At 40.9% G+C, this 19,638-nt stretch overlaps 1 protein-coding gene across 1 annotated transcript in view; it reads left to right on the top strand.

Moving 5' to 3' along the window:
- The first annotated feature begins 3,431 nt into the window (after positions 1–3,431).
- Positions 3,432–19,638, top strand: part of htr1e (5-hydroxytryptamine receptor 1E) — a 96,996-nt gene continuing 80,789 nt past the window's right edge. The window contains exon 1 of the mRNA XM_043696217.2: positions 3,432–4,174. The gene's annotated coding sequence lies outside the window, so the exon portion shown is untranslated. The remainder of the gene's footprint in view (positions 4,175–19,638) is intronic.

The following is a 19,638-nucleotide window of genomic DNA, read 5'->3' as shown; positions in this document are numbered from 1 at the left end:
GCCTGTGGCTTACCTACATTTGGCACGCATGACATGTACAGCAAAATTTAATCACATCATTGTCCAGTCCAGGCCAATAGAAGTGCTTTTGTACCTTAGTTTGAGGCTTCCTCACACCTAGGTGACCTCCTACCCATGTGCTACCCATAACACTTCCTGTCTGTATGCTACCAGCAACACAACCTGGAGCACTTCCATTTCTCCTCTGCACTCACCTGCCATGGTCTCCATTTTAATCTTAGGATTCTATCTTTAAGATAATAACTCTCAGGAATACTTCTGATTCCTTTTCTGAGTACACATCTATTCCACAAATTACCACTTTCTTGGGTAACTTGTCAGAAAGAGTGCAAGTGCGTTCATCTCTTTCTATTAGAAACTGATTAGATCCCTAAGAGAAAATGAGGACTGCAGACATATATATTTTATTGTCTCATCTTTCTGTTAAAAGTCCATTAGCCTTTCAGGACTAAACACTTCTGCCTGATCCTCTGCCTGTACAGATTTTTCATGCACCATTACATCAAAAGCTAACTGAACCTCAACTCCTTCATCTTGCTCTTTAGTTTATGCTTCGTGCTGTGACTTATAATAGTGGGATTTCGTTCCTGCATAATCTGGGAAAATTCCAGCATATTTTTCTTTTAACTCGTCAATTCCCTGGTACTTTTGGCTTCTCCACCATAAGGGGTGTCACTCCCACCTTGGATCCTGCTGAATCATTCCTAAGAGCAAACTGGATTCCTGGAACTGACACTCTGTCAATCTCTCCCACTGTTACTTCCCCAGTCTTGATTTGGCTCTCTAACTAAATCTTACTCATGGGAATGCTAAATTTCTGTCCATTTATTCCACAAATTACCACTCTCTTGGGTAACATGTCAGAAAGCATGCAAGTACGTTCATCTCTTTCTATTAGAGATTGATTAGATGCCAAGGAGAAAATGAGGACTGCAGATGCTGGAGATCAGCTTATGCCCAAAATGTCGATTCTCCTGCTCCTCGGATGCTGCCTGACTTGCTGTGCTGTTCCAGCACCACGCTCTCGACACTAATTAGATCCCGTATCTCTCAAAATTGTAACTTCTTTCCCTTCTTTTTCTGTTCTGCCTGGGTAAACTTTACTCACAGAGATGAAGATGGAGATTGGGCACTAATTCAATACTCAGCCCCCGCCTAGGCTGTACACAGGTGCTTGTAATCTCTCAGTTCAGAACAGCATTCAGTTTCTCTTAAAGGTACAGTAAATGCCTTCACCTTCATAACAAACTTTCTGGTCTCAATATCAAGTGCAACAATTTTATGGCTTGAGCACCTTTTTCCATGCTTTCCCACACATCTAGACATCAGACTTTGGCATCATAAGGGCTGCTACCACACAGTACCCATTGACAATCATGAATAGTCCCCAAACTGACCTTTAACTATTCCTTTGTTCAACTGTTTTTCTCTCTCTTTGGGCTTTATCTCCACCTATTCTCTCTCCTTCCTCCTCACCCCATCTTCTGTATTAAAAACCATCCTTTTCCTAGCTACGATCAGTTCTGAAGAAGGATTTCTATCCACAGATGCTGCCAGATTTGCTGAGATTTTCCAGTGATTTCTGTTTTTGTTTCAGACATCAGTCAGGCATTTTCATGCTCCTCAGACAATAACAGGAACCAAGCCAAACCAACCAATCAGTTTAGGTTAATTCTGTTTTCCATTTGTCCCTAGTATTCTTATTTGAAATGAAATACGATTAAATATGACAGTCACAGGTGAGGTGCCAGAAGACTGGAGGTTGGCTAACGTGGTGCCACTGTTTAAGACGGGTGATAAAGACAAGCCAGGGAACTATAGACAGTGAGCCTGACATTGGTGGTGGGCAAGTTGTTGGAGGAAATCCTGAGGGACAGGATGTACATGTATCTGGAAAGGCAAGGACTGATTAGGAATAGTCAACATGGCTTTGTGCGTAGGAAATCATGTCTCACAAACTTGACTGAGTGTTTTGAAGAAGTAACAAAGGGGATTGATGAGGGCAGAGCAGGTGCCCTCCATATGTGATCTATATGGACTTCAGTGAGGCACTCGACAAGCTTCCACATGGGAGACAGGCTAGCAAGGTTAGATCTCACGGAATCAAGGGAGAACTAGCCATTTGGATACAGAACTGGCTCAAACTGGTGGTGGTAGAGGGTTGTTTTTCAGACTGGAGGCCTGTGACCAGTGGAGTGCCACAAGGATCGGTGCTGGGTCCTCTACATTTTGTCATTTACATAAATGATTTGGACGCGAGCATAAGAGGTACAATTAGTAAGTTTGCAGATGACACCAAAATTGGAGGTGTAGTGGACAACAGGATCTTAACCAGGTTACAACAGGGTCTTAACCAGATGGGCCAATGGGCTGAGAAGTGGCAGATGGAGTTTAATTCAGATAAATGCGAGTTGCTGCATTTTGGGAAAGCAAATCTTAGCAGGATTTATACACTTAATGGTAAGGTCCTAGGCTGTGTTGCTGAACAAAGAGACCTTGGAGTGCATGTTCATAGCTCCTTGAAAGTGGAGTCGCAGGTAGATAGGATAGTGAAGAAGGCGTTTGGTACGCTTCCCTTTATTGGTCAGAGTATTGAGTACAGGAGCTGGGACGTCATGTTGCGGCTAAACAGGACATTGGTTAGGCGACTGTTGGAATATTGCTTGCAATTCTGGTCTCCTTCCTATCAGAATGATATTGTGAAACTTGAAAGGGTTCAGAAAAGATTTACAAGGATGTTGCCAGGTTTGAAGGCTTTGAGCTATGGGGAGAGGCTGAATAGGCTGGGGCTGTTTTCCCTGGAGTGTCGGAGGCTGAGGGCTGACCTTATAAAGGTTTACAAAATTATGAGGGGCATGGATTGGATAAATAGACAAAGTCTTTTCCCTGTGGTGGGCGAGTCCAGAACTAGAGGGCATAGGTTTAGGGTGAGAGGGGAAAGATATAAAAGAGACCTAAGGGGCAACTTTTTCACGCAGAGGGTGGTACGTGTATTGAATGAGCTGCCAGAGGAAGTAGTGGAGGCTGTACAATTGATCATTTAAAAGGCATTTGGATGGGTACATGAATAGGAAGGTTTGGAGAGATATGGACCGAGTGCTGGCAGGTGGGACTAGATCGGGTTGGGATACCTGGTCGGCATGGACGGGTTGGACCGAAGAGTCTGTTTCTATGCTGTACATCTCTATGACTCTAAATCAAAGTATTTAGATTTTTGCATATTAGTGACTAAAACATAAGCAAGAGAATTGTGTTACATTTGGGCCTTGCTGCCGATGTGTGAAAGTGCAGCAGATTAACTAGAACTGTTTGGAAATGATAGGTATAAATTATATCATACTGCTTCTTGTCCTTCACAATTGTTCTATTACACCCAGGTCCCCATGAGGAAAGTTGATGAAGTTTCATCAAACTAATCTTTCGCAAAACGATCCATTCAGCACCCTCAGCTATTTCTAGATGTTTAGAACGTTACATATTGACAGTGAATGGCAGAATCGTACGGAACTGCCTTTATGAATGTATGAACTGAATCTCACGGCATCAACTCCCTATCCGTCCTATGTGGTGAAGCCGGCAGAGAAGTTTGAACCTGTGGTACAGGCAGCGAGCCGCCCTTTTCTCGGTGCTCCCCCTGGTGTTCTGCAGATGGCTTAGGAGATGCATTCATTTACTGGTTCTTTCTGGAAAACTGCAGCAGTTTACTCCAGCATCCAAGCTCATCAGCTCTCGTCCCTAATCTTTCCAGTTCGGTGAGGATTTTGCTCGCTGTGCCACAAGCACACGCACACACATATGTAGAAAAATATGTACACAAACTAAGAACGTGCTAATGAATGTAACTATCAGTCTCCCATCACCGTCCTATTGTTGTTAAGACTGATTGCAGGATCTCCGAGCTGAACAGCGCTTCGACCTGAGCTGGAGATATTGCACGGGGAAGGAGATTGCAGTTTACGAGAGGAAATGTTTCGTTTGCGGTTAGAAGTTGACGAAAGGGTATCTAGTGAAAGGTTAGGAAGTCCAACACCGAATCTTAACATATTTGTCTGCAGCTGGTAGGATCTTTCCTCTGATTCCTGATTCTGGGCAATGAACCACAATTCAAGGTGACAAGAACTAACTGGAGACTGAAGCCGTGCCAGGTGGTGAGGTATGTGCAGATTTTATTTTTTAATTATCTTTCAACAAATCAATTCGATTTTTCAGTGATATTTTGATAATGTTTAGCAATCGGAATTTAGCTCCTTACCGAGGAGTTTATTTTTGTAAATCAAGTTGCATTTGACGTTATTGATGTCTGGAATATCCTTGATCCCCAGTTAGCACTCCAGGCACCCCCACCCCTACCCCACCCAACACACATTATATTTTTGACATACAGTTGATTCTTAGAAAAATCTGCTGATGTACGGGAATTGATTGAGAAAATTCCACCTGAGCTCTGATCTGAATTTGCATTGTGACCTTGACTGAGAGCTGTCAGGAGAAATAAAAATTCTTCGGGACTGAGCTTTGAGGGGTACGGGCGGCTGATTCAGAATGCATCAGGGAACAACTTCATCTTTGCTTACCTTCATAAAGAAAAGCCTACTTACCTATTACATGAACACTGTTCCTGTGCTTTTAATTTGAGCCGCAAGCTAAGGACGGCAAAGGACGAGAGTGCCTCGTTTCAGTGGATATTTACTGATGGGATCTTTTTTGGAGTGGGGTTCTGTGAATGAGCGACAGGTCGCGCTGAATGAAAAAAATATATACATCGGATCAAGTGCAAGTACAGTACTTCGTTTTAAATGATCATTACAGCTATTAAGGGACACATGACAGATTCACCATCCACCACCTGCACCCAGTTGAAATTCAAAGGATAACGCAGACGAACGCGGAACCAGAGAAAAATTCAAAAGAAATGTGAATATCAATTAGGAAAAGATGCAGGGAAAAAGGATATTTATTCAGAATATTCATTAATATACACTGACCTTGGAAGAGCAGTATTTCGTTAAGTGCAGCATCATATCTCTGTCAATTCAACTCGTTTGAAGACTGAAGGATGGGTTGTTGGAGTTTAGTCAGTCCTCTCTTGGAGCTCTTGAACAATGACACTGAGGTCATTGGCAGCTTGGATTCCACTGTCTGAAGAGGCGCGTTTAAAAAATATGCAGTCGGCAGTGTGATGAAGGAGCTTTGCGTGAACTCTGTTGTACTTGTCAAATGAAATATATTCAGACGGAAAAGAATAATTCGGAACACCAGATGTCATTTTGGAAGTGAATTGAATTGACCTGGTAATGGGGGTTCCTTCAAGGTAACGTTTTCCAGAGCATTTTTTTTAAATTTGGCTTGTAAAGCTATTTAAATTGGGTTGTAAAGCCCTCCAAATAACTTCATGTGTGAAAATGTTGCCTCCAAGTTTTGGAAATTTTGGCGTTATTCTTGGCGAAGCTATGAGAAGCAAGTCCACAGATAAAAATCTTGTCTCTAATATTTCTCACGATTATCTCCCTAACAATTGTTTTATTCTTTCATGACCACTGTAAACGTTTAAAATGTGTTGATTGTTGTATTTATTTTAATGATATTTTCCAAACTAGAATAATGTACTTTATGTAACGAGGAAGGTAAATTAACTTCATTTTTGTATAATACTTAACATTATAGTGATAATTAATCAACAATTACCAGATGTCAGTGTATTGAGTATAGGAGTTGGGAGGTCATGTTGTGCTTGCACAGGATATTGCTTAGGCCACTATTGGAATACTGCAAGCAATTCTGGTCTCATTCCTATCGGAAGAATGCTGCAAAACTTGAAAGGGTACAGGAAAGATTTACAAGGGTGTTGTCAGGGTTGGAGGGTTCGAGCTATAGGGAGAGGCTGAATAGGCTGGACCTGTTTTCCCTGGAGCATTGGAGACTAAGAGGTGACCTTATAGAGGTTTATAAAATCATGAGGGTCATGGATAGGGTAAATAGAGAAAGTCTTTTCCCTAGGGTGGGGAGTCCATAACTAGAGGGCGTAGGTTTAGGGTGAAGGGAAAAGATTTAAAAGGCTCCTAAGGGGTAACTCTTTTACACAGAGGGTGGTATGTGTATGGAATGAGCTGCCAGAGGAAGTGGTGGAGGCTGATACAATTACAACATTTAAAAGGCATCTGGATGGGTATATGATTAGGAAGGGTTTAGAGGGATATGGGCCAAGTGCTGGCAAATGGGACGAGATTATGTTAGGATATCTGGTTGGCATGGACGGGTTGGACCGAAGGGTCTGTTTCCATGCTGTACATCTCTATGACTATGACTCTAAGTCATCACCCTAGACTTCTTAACAAATGGATGGAATGTTTTTTTAAAAAATCCAATTATTTGTTCCATTATTCTGGATGTTCCTGGCATTGAAGTAGACACACTTCAAACCACCTTCCTGCCTGCCAGTACTCTCCTGCGACCTTGAAACCTTATTCATGACCTCACTACTCTCAACCTCCTGTACCCTGGAGCTACAATTCTGGTTCCCATCCCCTTGCTGAATTAGTTTCAAGAAGAAAGGAAGAAAGTTATGCATGGAGTCAGAGAAAATGGGTAGGATTTTTAATGAGTACTTTGCATCAGTATTCACCAAGGAGAAGGACATGATGGATGTTGAGACTCGGGATCGATGTCTGATTACTCTAGGTCAAGTTGGTATAAGGTGGAAGAAAGTGTTGGGTATTCTAAAAGGCATTAAGGTGGACAAGTCCCCAGGTCCAGATGGGATCTGTCCCAGGTTACTGAGGGAAGCAAGAGAGAAAGTAGCTGGGGCCTTAATAGACATCTTTGAAGCATCTTTGAACATGGGTTCAAAGATGCTAATGTTGTCCCCTTGTTTAAGAAGGGTAGCAGGGATAATCCAGGTAATTACAGACCAGTGAGCCTGATGTCAGTAGTAGGGAAGCTGCTGGAGAAGATACTAAGGGATAGGATCTATTTACATTTGGAAGAAAATAGACTTATCATTGATAGGCAACATGGTTTTGTGCAGGGAAGATCATGTCTTACCAACATAATAGAATTTTTATGGGAAGTGACAAAGTTGATTGATGAAGGAAGGGCTGTAGATGCCATATACATGGACTTCAGTAAGGCATTTGATAAGGTTCTCCATGGTAGGCTGATAGAGAAAGTGAAGTTGCATGAGATTCAGGGTGTACTAACTAGATGGATAAAGATCTGGATGGGCAGCAGGAGACAGAGGGTATAGTGGAAGGAAGCTTCTTAAAATGGAGAACTGTGACCAGTAGTGTTCCACAGGGCTGGTGTTGGGACCACTGTTGTTTGTGTTATACATAAATGATCTGGAGGAAGGTATAGATGGTCTGATTTGTAAGTTTGCAGATGGCACTAAGATTAGTGGAGTAGTAGATAGTAAAGGGGACTGTCAGAGAATACAGCAGAATATGGATAGATTGGAAAGTTGGGCAGAGAAATGACAGATGGAGTTCAATCTGGACAAATGCAAGATGATGCATTTTGGGAGATCCTAATTCAAGAGTGAACTATACGGTAAATGGAAAAGCCCTGGGGAAAATTGATGGACAGAGAGATTTGGGTGTTCAGGTCCATTTTATCCTGAAGTGGCAACGCAGATCAATAGAGTGGTCAAGAAGGTATACGGCATGCTTTCCTTCATTAGACAGGGTATTGAGTACAAGAGTTGGCAGGTCATGTTACAGTTGTACAGGACTTTGGTTTGGCCACATTTGGAATACTGCATATATTTCTGGTCGTCTCATTACCAAAAGGATGTGGATGCTTTGGAGAGGGTGCAGAGGAAATTCACTAAGATGTTGCCTGGTATGGAGGGTGCTAGCTATGAAGAGAGGTTGAGTAGATTTCTTCCTCCAAGTCATTAACATACATTGCAAACTGATGTGGTCCCATCACTGATCCCTGTGGAACCCCACTGGTCATAGTATGCCAATCTGAAAAAGAACCCCTAATTGCCACTCACTGTTTCTCATCCATTAGCAAAGTCTCCATCTATGCTAATAAACTCTAACACCGAAGGCTCTTATCTCATGACTTAACCTTTCTTGAGGTACCTTGTCAAATGCCTTCTGGATGTCCAAATGCAACACATTTACTGGTTTCTCTCTGTCACTCTTGTTGAGACTTTCTTAAAAAATTCTGAACAAATTAGACACAATTTCATTTTCATTAGGTCATGCTGACTCTGCTCGATTAGATTATGATTTTCTAAATGTTCTGCGATTAGTTCCTTAATAATTGATTCCAATACATTTCCAACAATAGATGTTAGGCTAACCCTAACCCTACTATTACGTGCTTTTTCCCACACTCCTTTTTTTTTAATAGGGATGTTATATTAACAGTTTTTCAATCCTGTGGTACTTTCCCAGAATCTAACAATTTTTGGAAAATGACAAACAATGCATCTACTGTCTCTGTACCTTCCTTTTTTTAGGATCCTAGGATACAAGCCATCAGGGACAGGGGCCTTACTTGCCTTTAACCTCATTAGTTTGTCTAATACCACATCTCTAGTAATGATGGTAGTATTTAATTTTTCATCCATATTCTTTTGCATTAATGAGATATTCAAAATATATTTTACCATAAAGAATGATGCAAATATTTGTTTTACTCCTCTGTCATTTCCTTGTTCCCCAAAGCGTTTCCCCAGATTCATTTTCTAATGTCAAAAAATGACATCTTCCATGCCTGAAAATTGACTTTGGTTATCCTGCTAGCACCTCCAAATTTCACCTCTATCCATTGTTGGTAGGAAAACCAATTAGAAGAGTTGCCTTGTCTTCTGAGCAAAGCAAACTTAATTTTAATGCTTCTTGTGGGCACAATTTATTTAGAGTAGAGTATGCCTTCCTAAATACATTGAAAAAATATTGTCACATGCATGGGAGAGTTGACGAAAGCCATGAAACTAGATATGAGTGTTGTTAATTGAAATTTGAAAATAAGGCTTGGAATTATTCCTTTAAGAGTGATAGAGTTGATGGCTATCCTTCTCTGCTGTTACACTGTGTCTGTGTAAATTGCTTATGTAACAGTGAAGTCAATGGTCCAAACACTCATTGAGGAACTGAGGAGCATTTTGTATTGAGATTTAATTCTTCAACCAGTTGCTCAGAGATTTTTCCCAAGATATTTGGTTAAAAAAATGTGCAGAATATAATCAGAACTAAAACAAATTAATTAAAAGTGTTTGAGATATATTCACAATGGTAGCAGTAATAAGTGAATTTGGCACCCATCTTGAATCACTATAACTTATGAAATTTAAATAAAAACTTTTACTATGATTTCTAACATGAAATATTACATAAATCTATGATTTCTAACATGAAATATTACATAAGTGCTGTTTAATTAATGTCATCATATGAAATATGGTGTGCACACTCACAAAATAAGAATTCTACAAATTACAATTGCTGTCCTTAAAACAAAGCCACAATGGAAAGATTATATTGAGTAGTATGGGATGACTTTGCTATAATTTGCAGGAATTATGTTCACCGTGTTATTGATTGAGAGTAGCAAGTATGTACAATGGGACCTTGATCCGATGGCCAGTGGGCTAAGGAATGGCTGATGGTGTTTAATTTAAACAAATGTAAAGTGTAGCATTACGATAAGGCAAACCAGGGCAGGACTTATGCATTAAATGGGAGGGCCTGGAGAATGCTGCAGAACAAATATGCAGCTACAAATTTCCTTGAAAGTGGAGTTACAAGTAGACAGGATGGTGAAGAAGGCACTATTGCCTTTATTGGTCAGAACATTGAGTATAGAGTTGGAATGTCATGTTGCAGCTGTGCAGAAAATTAGTGAGACCACTTTTACAATATTGCAAAGATTTCTGGCTGCCCTTCTATAGGAAGGAGGTTGTTAAATTTTGAGAGGGTGCAGAAAAGATTTACAATGATGTTGCCGGGACATCTAGAGTTGACATACAGGGAGAGGCTGAATAGGCTGGGGCATTTTTCCCTGTAGCTTCGGAAGCTAAAGGGTGACCTAGTAGAGATTCATAAAATCATTAGGGGCATAGATAAGGTGAATAACCATTGTCTTTTCCCTAGGGTGGGGGAGTCCAAAACTACAGAGCATAGGTTTTAGGTGAGAGGGCTATGATTTAAAAAGGATCTGAAGGATAACGTTTTCACAGAGAGGATGGTGCATGTATGGAATGAGCTCCCAGAGAAAGTGGTGGAGACTGGAACAACTATAGCATTTAAAAGGCATCTGGATGGGTATATGAATAGGAAGATATGGGCCAAATGCTGGGAAATGAGACAAGAGCAGATTGGGATTTCTAGTTAGGGCGGATGAGTTGGACTAAGGGGTCAGTTTCCACGCTGGATGACTCAATGTAGCTAAGAGAATGAGAGAATGTAGTAAGAACAAGCTGAATTTGCTTGCAGGTAACATAGAAGTTATACTTTTATATTTTACAATATCACTAAGTAAGCAAGCATTATGTTTCAAGACTGATTTGGAATAAAATTCATGCTGTTCATCTCGTTACAATGGAGTAGATTTCCTTTGTCAGGTAACTATTAGGGCAGCATCATAGGAGCAGTGCTCTGAATGCTTGTACTTCCAAATAAACTTATTGGACTATAACCTGGTGTTGTGTGATTTTTAACTTTATAGTTTAAGTAAGCATCCCTATTTTTATATTCCATTTCCTTTGAAATAAAGATGAACATGATATTTGTATTATTTATTACTGACCAAACTTGGTTGCAAGCTTTTTGTGTTTCATGATCTGAGACCTCCAAAGTTCTTCTTGCTGCAGTTTTCTGCAATCTTTCTCCATTTATATAATAGTCAGCTCTCCTGTTCATCCTGAAGTGCATAACCTCACATTTTCTGACATTATACTCCATCTGTCTAGTTTTTGCCTATTCAATTAAGTTATATATTTCCCTATGCAGACCATTGTGTTATCCTCACTGTTTGCCTTCTCACCTGTGTCTGTGTCATTCACAAACTTGGTGATTGGTACATTCATCTCATTCAACCAAATCATTAACATATAGTGTAATTAATTGTAGTGCCCTGTGACGTTACACTAATTACATGTTTCAGACCTATCCCAACTCTCTGTCTCCTATTAGTTAGCTAATCTCTGTTCATGCTAATATTCTACCCCAAACACCATGGATTCTTATCTTACTAAGCATCCTTATTAGATTAGATTACTTACAGTGTGGAAACAGGCCCTTCGGCCCAACAAGTCCACACCGACCCGCCACCCATTCCCCTAAATTTACCCATTCACCTAACACTATTGACAATTTAGCATGGCCAATTCACCTAACCTGCACAATTTTTGGACAGTGGGAGGAAACTGGAGCACCTAGAGGAAACCCACGCAGACACGGGGAGTATGTGCAAACTCCACACAGTCAGTCACCTGAGGCGGGAATTGAACCCAGGTCTCTGGCGCTCTGAGACAGCAGTGCTAAACATTGTGCCACCGTGCCGCCCACCTTTGGTACACCTTTGAAAATCCAAATACAAGAATGGTCACTGGACCCTGCTTTCTCTCCGGAGATATTGCCAGACCTACTGAGTTTATGCAGCAATTTCTGATTTTATTTCAGATTTCTAACATCTGCAGATCTTTAGTTTCTTTCTTAGTGTATTACATCTACTGATATCCCTTTATCTATCCTGCTTATTAACTCCTGGAAAAACTCACAAATTTGTCGAGCATGATTTCCATTTCAGGAAGCCATCTGCTTAATTATAAAATGTGTTTCTAAATGTTCTGCTTTAACATCCTTTATAATAGACTTTATAATAAAAAATAATATTCCCCTAACAGATTGACCTCTCTCAACCTTTTTGAATCAGTACAGTACTTTGGCAATTTTCCAATCCTCTGGGCCTTATCCCAAATTTAAGGATTCTTGGAAAATTAATATCAGTGCATCCACTGTCTCTGTAGTTAATTCCTTTAAAATTTTATGATGTAACCCATCTGGTCCAGGGGATCTATTGAACTATTGTTCCATTAGCTTCCTGAGTAATTTTCTCCAGTGATAGTTATTGTGTCTAGTTCCTTCCCCCTTTAACCCCTTAATCATTTAGTACTTTTGAAATGCTGTAAATATCCTATATTGTGAAGGCTGATGCAAAGCATTTGTTCAACTCTTCTGACATTTCCTGACTCCCTATTGTTATTTCCCCAGTCTTGTTTTCTAAGGGACTAATGTTCACTGGGACTATGACTTTTATATATTTAAAGAAATTCTTAATATCTCGCTTTATGTTTTGTACTTTTCCCTCTGTTTATTTTCTTTCTTTTTATTCATCTTGCTGCTTACTTTTAAAATATAGAAACAATACAGCCCTTCAAATATGCTCCACAATTCAAAAAGTTCACTACTGATCCCCTATCTCAATTATATATTCTTGTTTTCTCCCCATATCTCTCAAAATCTAAAAAAACTAACTGTTTCTCAAAAATATTCAATGATTTGGCCTTCACCGTCTTCTGCAGCAGACAATTCCATGGTTTCACTATGCTTTGAGTGAAGAAATGCTTATTCCTCTCAGTCCTAAGAAGTTGACCCCAAACCTTGAGACTGTGTGTAGATTCCCAAATCAGGGTAAACACCCTCCCAATATCTAGTTTTCATATGTTTCAATCAGACCCCCTGTCCTCCTTTAAAACTCTTGTGGATAACACCCCATCAAACCAACCTCTCCTTATATATCAGTTCCCACCATGCCCAGGAAAAACCTAATGTATTTCAACGGCACTCTCTCTGTGACAAGTATACCCTTCCTTAGGTAGAAAAATGAAAACTGTACAAAATAACCCATATGCAGTCTCACCAAGACTCTGTATATAACTACAATAAGATATCGTTACATCTGAACTCATATCCTCTTGCAATGAAGGTCATTATACAAATTCTCCACTGGTTGGAGCATATTTGGCACATAGGAAGATGATTGTGGTTATTGGAGGTGAGTCATCTTAGCTCCAGGACATCTCTGTAGGAACTGCAAACTGCATAGAATAGAATAAAATAGAATCCCTGCAGTGTAGAGACAGGCCATTCAGCCCAAGAAGTCCACACCAACTCTCCAAAGAGCATCCCACCCAGACTCACCTCCCCCCATTCCCCCATCCCTGTAACCCTGCAATTCCCATAGCTAATCCACCTGACCCAATCCACCTAACCCACACATCTCTGGACACTGTGGGCAATTTAGAATGACAAATCCACCTAATTTGTGCATCCAAAGCTGTACAGGGAGGAAACTGGATTACCCAGAAGAAACCCACACGGACACGGGGAGAATGTACAAACTCCACACAGACAGTCACTCGAGGCCGAATTGAAACCGGGTCCCTGGCACTGTGAGGCAGCAATGCTAACCATGAAGCCACTGTGCCACCCCTGGTAGTGTCTTAGGCCCAGCCATCCTAAATTGCTTCATCAATGACCTTCCCTCTATTGTAACGTCCGAAGTGAGGATGTTTGCCAATGATTACATAATGTTCAGCTCCATTCCCAACTCATCAGATACTAAAGCAGTCCATGTTCAAATGCAACAAGATCTCGTGGGCGGCACGGTGGCAGGTGGGCGGCACGGTGGCAGGTGGGCGGCACGGTGGCAGGTGGGCGGCACGGTGGCACAGTGGTTAGCACTGCTGCCTCGCAGCGCCAGAGACCCGGGTTCATTTCCCGACTTAGGCGACTGACTGTGTGGAGTTTGCACGTTCTCCCCGTGTCTGCGTGGGTTTCCTCCGGGGGCTCCGGTTTCCTCCCACAGTCCAAAGATGTGCAAGTCAGGTGAATTGGCCATGCTAAATTGCCCGTAGTGTTAGGTAAAGGGGTAAATGTAGGGGTATGGGTGGGTTACGCTTCGGCGGGTCGGTGTGGACTTGTTGGGCCGAAGGGCCTGTTTCCACACTGTAAGTAATCTAATCTAATCTAATCTAATCTCAACAACATCCAGGCCAGGGCTGACAGGTGGAAAGGAACATTCATATCAGGCAAAGACCATCTCCAATAAGAGACAATATAACTACTGTGGCTTGACTTTAAATGGTGTTACTGAATCCACTGCTATCAACATACCATTGACCAGAAACTCAGCTGGACCCACTATATAAATACAGTGGCTACAAGAGCAGGTTAAAAGCTAGGAATATTGTGAGAGTGACTCAGTTCCTGACTCGCCAAAAGCCTATCCATTATACAAAGGCACAAGTCAGGAGTGTGATGGAATAATCCCTCAGTTGCCTCCATGAGTGTGGTTCCAATAATACTCAAGAAACTTGACACCATCCAGGACAAAACCACTTGACTGGCATCATGTTCACAAGTATCTGTGCCCACCACCACCGATGCTCAATAGCAGTATTATCTGCAAGATGCACTGCAGAAATTCACTTAATATCCTCAGAAAGCACCTTCCAAACCAATGATCACTTCCATCTAGAAGGACAAGGGCAGCAGATATATGGGAACACTATCAAATACAAGTTCCCCTCCAAGCCATGCAGCATCCTGACTTAAAAGTATATTGCCATTCCTTCACTGGCACTGGCTCAAAATCATGAAATTACCTCCCTAAGTGCATTGTTAGTCTACATACAGCAAATGGTCTGCAGTGGTTTAAGAAGGCTGCTCACACTACCTTCTCAAGGGCAACTAGGGACAGGCAGTAAATGTTAGCCAGTCAGTGACCCACCATCCCAGGAGTGAATAACAAAAGTGACATTCTCAAAAATGTCTAGATTAGTTAAGCATGATTTCCCTTTCATAACCTCATTCTGATTTTATCTAATCTCGTTAATGTTTTCAAAGTATTTTGTTATCATGTGTTTTATGATAGACTCTAGTCGGTTGCCCACAGCTGATGTTAGGCTAACTGATCAGTCATTCTGTTTTTACTTTGCTCTTTTTAAATAGTGGGGCTACATTGGCCACCTTCCAGTAAGTAAGAGTTCTTCCAGAGTCTACAGAATTTTGGAAGATAACCACTAAAGCATCCAATATTTCTCGGGCCACTTCCTTTACTATGCTGGCATATAAATTATCAGGCTCTGATGATTTGTCATCCTTTAACTCCATTAATTTCCCCAGCACTACTTTTTTTTACTGCTACTGATTTCCTTTCACTAGACTCTTTATTTCCTAACATTTCTGGAAGATTATTTGTGCCTTTTTTATGTGAAGACAGTCCAAAGTATGCATTCTGTCATTTCTTCATTCCCCATTAAAATTTCCTCAGCTTCCTACTGGAGGAGATTGACATTTGTCCTTCCTAATAATTTTCTCTTGACCTATTTATGGAAGCTTTTATAGTCAGTTTCTTTGTTTTCTGCAATTTTGCCTTCATATTCTGTTTTCCTCCTCTTGATCAAACCAAGAGTCCAACAGCATGGAGACAGGCTCTTCAGCCCAAACTGGTCCATGCCGACCAAAATGTCCATCCATGTTAACCCCATTTCCCTGCACTTCACCCAAATCCTTCTAAACCTTGCCTATCCATGTATTTGTCCAAATGCCTTTTAAATGTTATTAATGTACCTGCCTCAACCACCTATGCATACCACCCTCTGTGTAAGAAGGTGCCCCTTAGGTTCCCTTTTATTCTTTCCCCTCTAACCTTAAACTGATGCCCTCTGCTTCTCGATTCCCCAACCCTGGGAAAAAGACTGAGTGCATTCACCCTATCCATGTCTCTCATGATCTTATACACTTCTGTAAGATGTTCACCCAGTCTCCTATGCTCTAAAGAAAAAGCCCTAGCTTGTCCAACTTCTCCCTCTCACTCAGATCTTTGAGCCCTGGCAACTTTCTTGTAAATTTCTTCTGCACTCTTTCCATTTTAACAACATCAGTCCTACAGCACCTATAGGTGACCAAAACTGAACACAATACTCCAAGTACGGCCTCACCAACGTCCTGTACAACTGAACATAACTTTGCAACTTCTATACTCAATGCACTGACTGATGAAGACCAGTGTGCCAAAAACCCTGTCTACGTGGCACTTTCAAAGAACTGTGCACCAGAACTCCAAGAACCCTTTGTTGCAATACACTCCTTCAGGCCCTACCATTCTTTATGAAACCTTGATTTGACTTGCCAAAATGCAAGACCTTACACATATCTATATTAAAATCCATTTGCCATTTCTTGGCGCATTTCCCCAGCTGCTCATGGTCCTACTGTAATTTCTGAGAACCTTCCATACTGTCCACAATATCTCTATTTTAGTGTCATCTGCAAACTTACTAATGCCTTATACAGAGCTGAAAATGTGTTGCTGGAAAAGCGCAGCAGGTCAGGCAGCATCCAGGGAACAGGAGAATCGACGTTTCGGGCATAAGCCCTTCTTCAGGAATGATTCCTGAAGAAGGGCTTATGCCCGAAATGTCGATTCTCCTGTTCCCTGGATGCTGCCTGACCTGCTGCGCTTTTCCAGTAACACATTTTCAGCTCTGATCTCCAGCATCTGCAGACCTCACTTTCTCCTCAAAGATAATGCCTTATACATTCTCATCTAAATCATTGATGTAGATAACAAACAACAATGGGCCCACCACTGACCCCTGAGGCACTCTACTATTTACAGCCCTACAATCCACAAGCATCCTTCCACTATTACCTTCTGCATCCTACCTGCAATAAGTGTAATTTTCAAATGTTTGCTCTTTTCACATAATTGCTTTTTAATCTTCATTACAACCAAAATGGTTGCCTCCAAAATATTGTACTCTGTGCAACAAGCTATAGATATCTATTATATGCCAACATATACAATTTGATTGATTTTAATTGTAAATGATTCAATGCAAATAAAATAAGACTAGCAATCCTGGAATGTTTTAGTTGCAAACTCACGCATTGTGCAAATAAAAATGAAGTAATAGTTAAAAAATATAATGCTTACGCATAAAGTAATGTGATGATTATGGAATGTAGCAAACAGAACAATCATTCTGCTCTGTCAAAGGCTTAATTTCTCCGAGACACTCCACCGAGTATCTAAAGTGACATCAGGAACCTGGATCGATAATTCCCACCCTCACTTCAAACAGATCCTATTTTCACCAGGAAGAAAGCCGAAGTGCCTCAGCAAGGCTATTTGAAGTCTTTCCTGATGAAGCAAGGAATGTTTGAGTTAAGAGTTTTTAGTATAGACATAAAAGTTTGCAAAGGATGCTTAACATCTATGGGACTCTCAAACTGTTAAGTGATTTTGATACACTGCTATTTAAATTTTGGATAAAAAAAGTTATGGACCAGACCAAACTCCCTCAAAATATTCAGAAGATAGTCAAGACCCTAACTACTTCTTATTTTAAAGTTGTTGAATTCCAGATTGGAATAACTTAACAGAATAATAATTACAATAACTATTACTAATTAACTGTTCCAATATAGTAAGATCCCATAATTACACCCTTGGCAAAATGCAGATTGTTTCACATGTAACCCCAGTAGGCCAGGCGGAAAAAAAGTCAAGAAAATTGTGAGAGAGTGTAGCAGCTGGGCGAGATTTACTGCAGCTTCCGACCCTGCTGAGACACCGACAGCAACTGCAGAAAACTAAAGCTAAAAATCCTGGTTCTGTGAGAGCTTAACCACACCCATTATGGAGGATATGGAGGATAGTGGGTTAGTATAGGTTAGGTGGGCTTGGATCGGCGCAACATCGAGGGCCAAAGGGCCTGTACTGCGCTGTATTGTTCTATGTTCTATGCAATTCGATTGGTCAAGCTACTGGATTTAGAGGAAAATACTGTTCATTCATCCACTATAGTTAAATGACACAAAAGAAAGAGGAATTGGAATAACTTAACAGAATAATAATTACAATAACTATTACTAATTAACTGTTCCAATATAGTAAGATCCCATAATTACACCCTTGGCAAAATGCAGATTGTTTCACATGTAACCCCAGTAGGCCAGGCGGAAAAAAAGTCAAGAAAATTGTGAGAGAGTGTAGCAGCTGGGCGAGATTTACTGCAGCTTCCGACCCTGCTGAGACACCGACAGCAACTGCAGAAAACTAAAGCTAAAAATCCTGGTTCTGTGAGAGCTTAACCACACCCATTCAGGCTGCTTCTATTGTTCCAACTTAAAATAAAACCAAGGGTTTACAAGCTGTTAACTCTAATGACTCTGGTAGACTGTTCATCACCTTTGCCTTAAACCTCTCTTTAAAATAAGCCAGGACAAAATACAACTCTCATAGTATTGTCACAAAATTTAACAGCTCAGATCTTCTGACAGATTATTGTCACAGCAATGTAGATAGGCATTGCATAGCAGGACCATGTAGAAATCCCAAACACAGCAGCAAACTCTGTAAGAATTGTCCAGAAAGTTTAACAGCTCAGATCTTTTGACAGATTATTGTCACAACAATGTAGATAGGCATTGCATAGCAGGACCATGTAGAAATCCCAAACTCTGTAAGAATTGTCCAGAAAGTTGAAAATTGTAGAAGGCTATTACTCAGCATTCAGACCAATACAAAGAAGACCCCAATGAATTGAAGCTGAAAATCTGGGAGGGATGATTGAATTATCTTATCAGTTACCCAAAGAAATGAGAGGAATTAAAACCTAATTATTCTAATTCCTGGATAACCCATTATCATCAGCAATCACTTGCTAATAAGTATGATTGTTCACCTAGGAAAATGATTGAGCATGGATTTTGAGGGTTCTGTGTGGCTGATGAGCCCAATCTTAGAGTGACACATCTGACCAAATATTTAGCAAGTGTTTCCAGGAAGTGAAACTGTCCTCGGTTTTGAGACTGCTGCCATTCCTTTGTCTGGTTCCTTCACCATATGTCTTTTGCCATTGGTTATTCTCAAAGAATTACATCCCTTCATATAGGAGTTTCCTCAAAGTTGGCTTCTTCTGAGCAAAGGCCTGCCATGCATTGATATTTATGTTACATTTTTTAGGGTAGCCTTCAGGGGTTCTTTGAAATGCTTCCTTTGTTTTCCTCTCATTTGCATGCCTTCCTTGAGCTGGGTGAACAGAACCTGCTTTGGAAGTCAGATCTCAGGCCTTTTTTATTCATTTGTGGGATGTAGGCATTCTGGCTGGCCAGCATTTAATTTCCATCCCTAGTTTCCCTGAGAAGGTGGTGGTGAGCTGCCTTCTTGAACTGTTGCTGTGGGTTGACTCGCAGTGCAGTTCGGGAGGGAATTCCAGGATTTTAACCCATTGACAGTAAAGGAATGTCTATATATTTCCAAGTCAGGATGGTGATTGGCTTGGAGGGGAACTTGCAGATGATGATGTTCCCATGTATCTGCTGCCTTTGTCCTTCTAGGTGGAAATAGTCATGGCTTTGGAAGGTGTTGACTGAGGTTCTTTGGTGAATTTCTGCATTGCATCTTGTAGATAGTACACACTGTTATTATTGAGTATCAGTGGTGGAGGGAGTGGATATTTGTGGATGTGGGGCCAATCAAGCAGGCTGTTTTGTCCTGGATAATATCTAACTTCTTGAGTGTTGTTGGAACTGCACCCATCCATGCAAGTGGGGAATATTCCATCATATACCTGACTTGTGCCTTGAGAAT

This window comes from Chiloscyllium plagiosum, unplaced genomic scaffold (assembly GCF_037043375.1).
Source record: "Chiloscyllium plagiosum isolate Xiang-an unplaced genomic scaffold, Cpla_swu_hap1 HiC_scaffold_10, whole genome shotgun sequence".
In the NCBI taxonomy this organism is placed as follows: Eukaryota; Metazoa; Chordata; class Chondrichthyes; order Orectolobiformes; family Hemiscylliidae; genus Chiloscyllium; species Chiloscyllium plagiosum.
The sequence above is the reverse complement of the archived record's forward strand: the minus strand, read 5'-3'. Positions and strand labels throughout refer to the sequence as shown.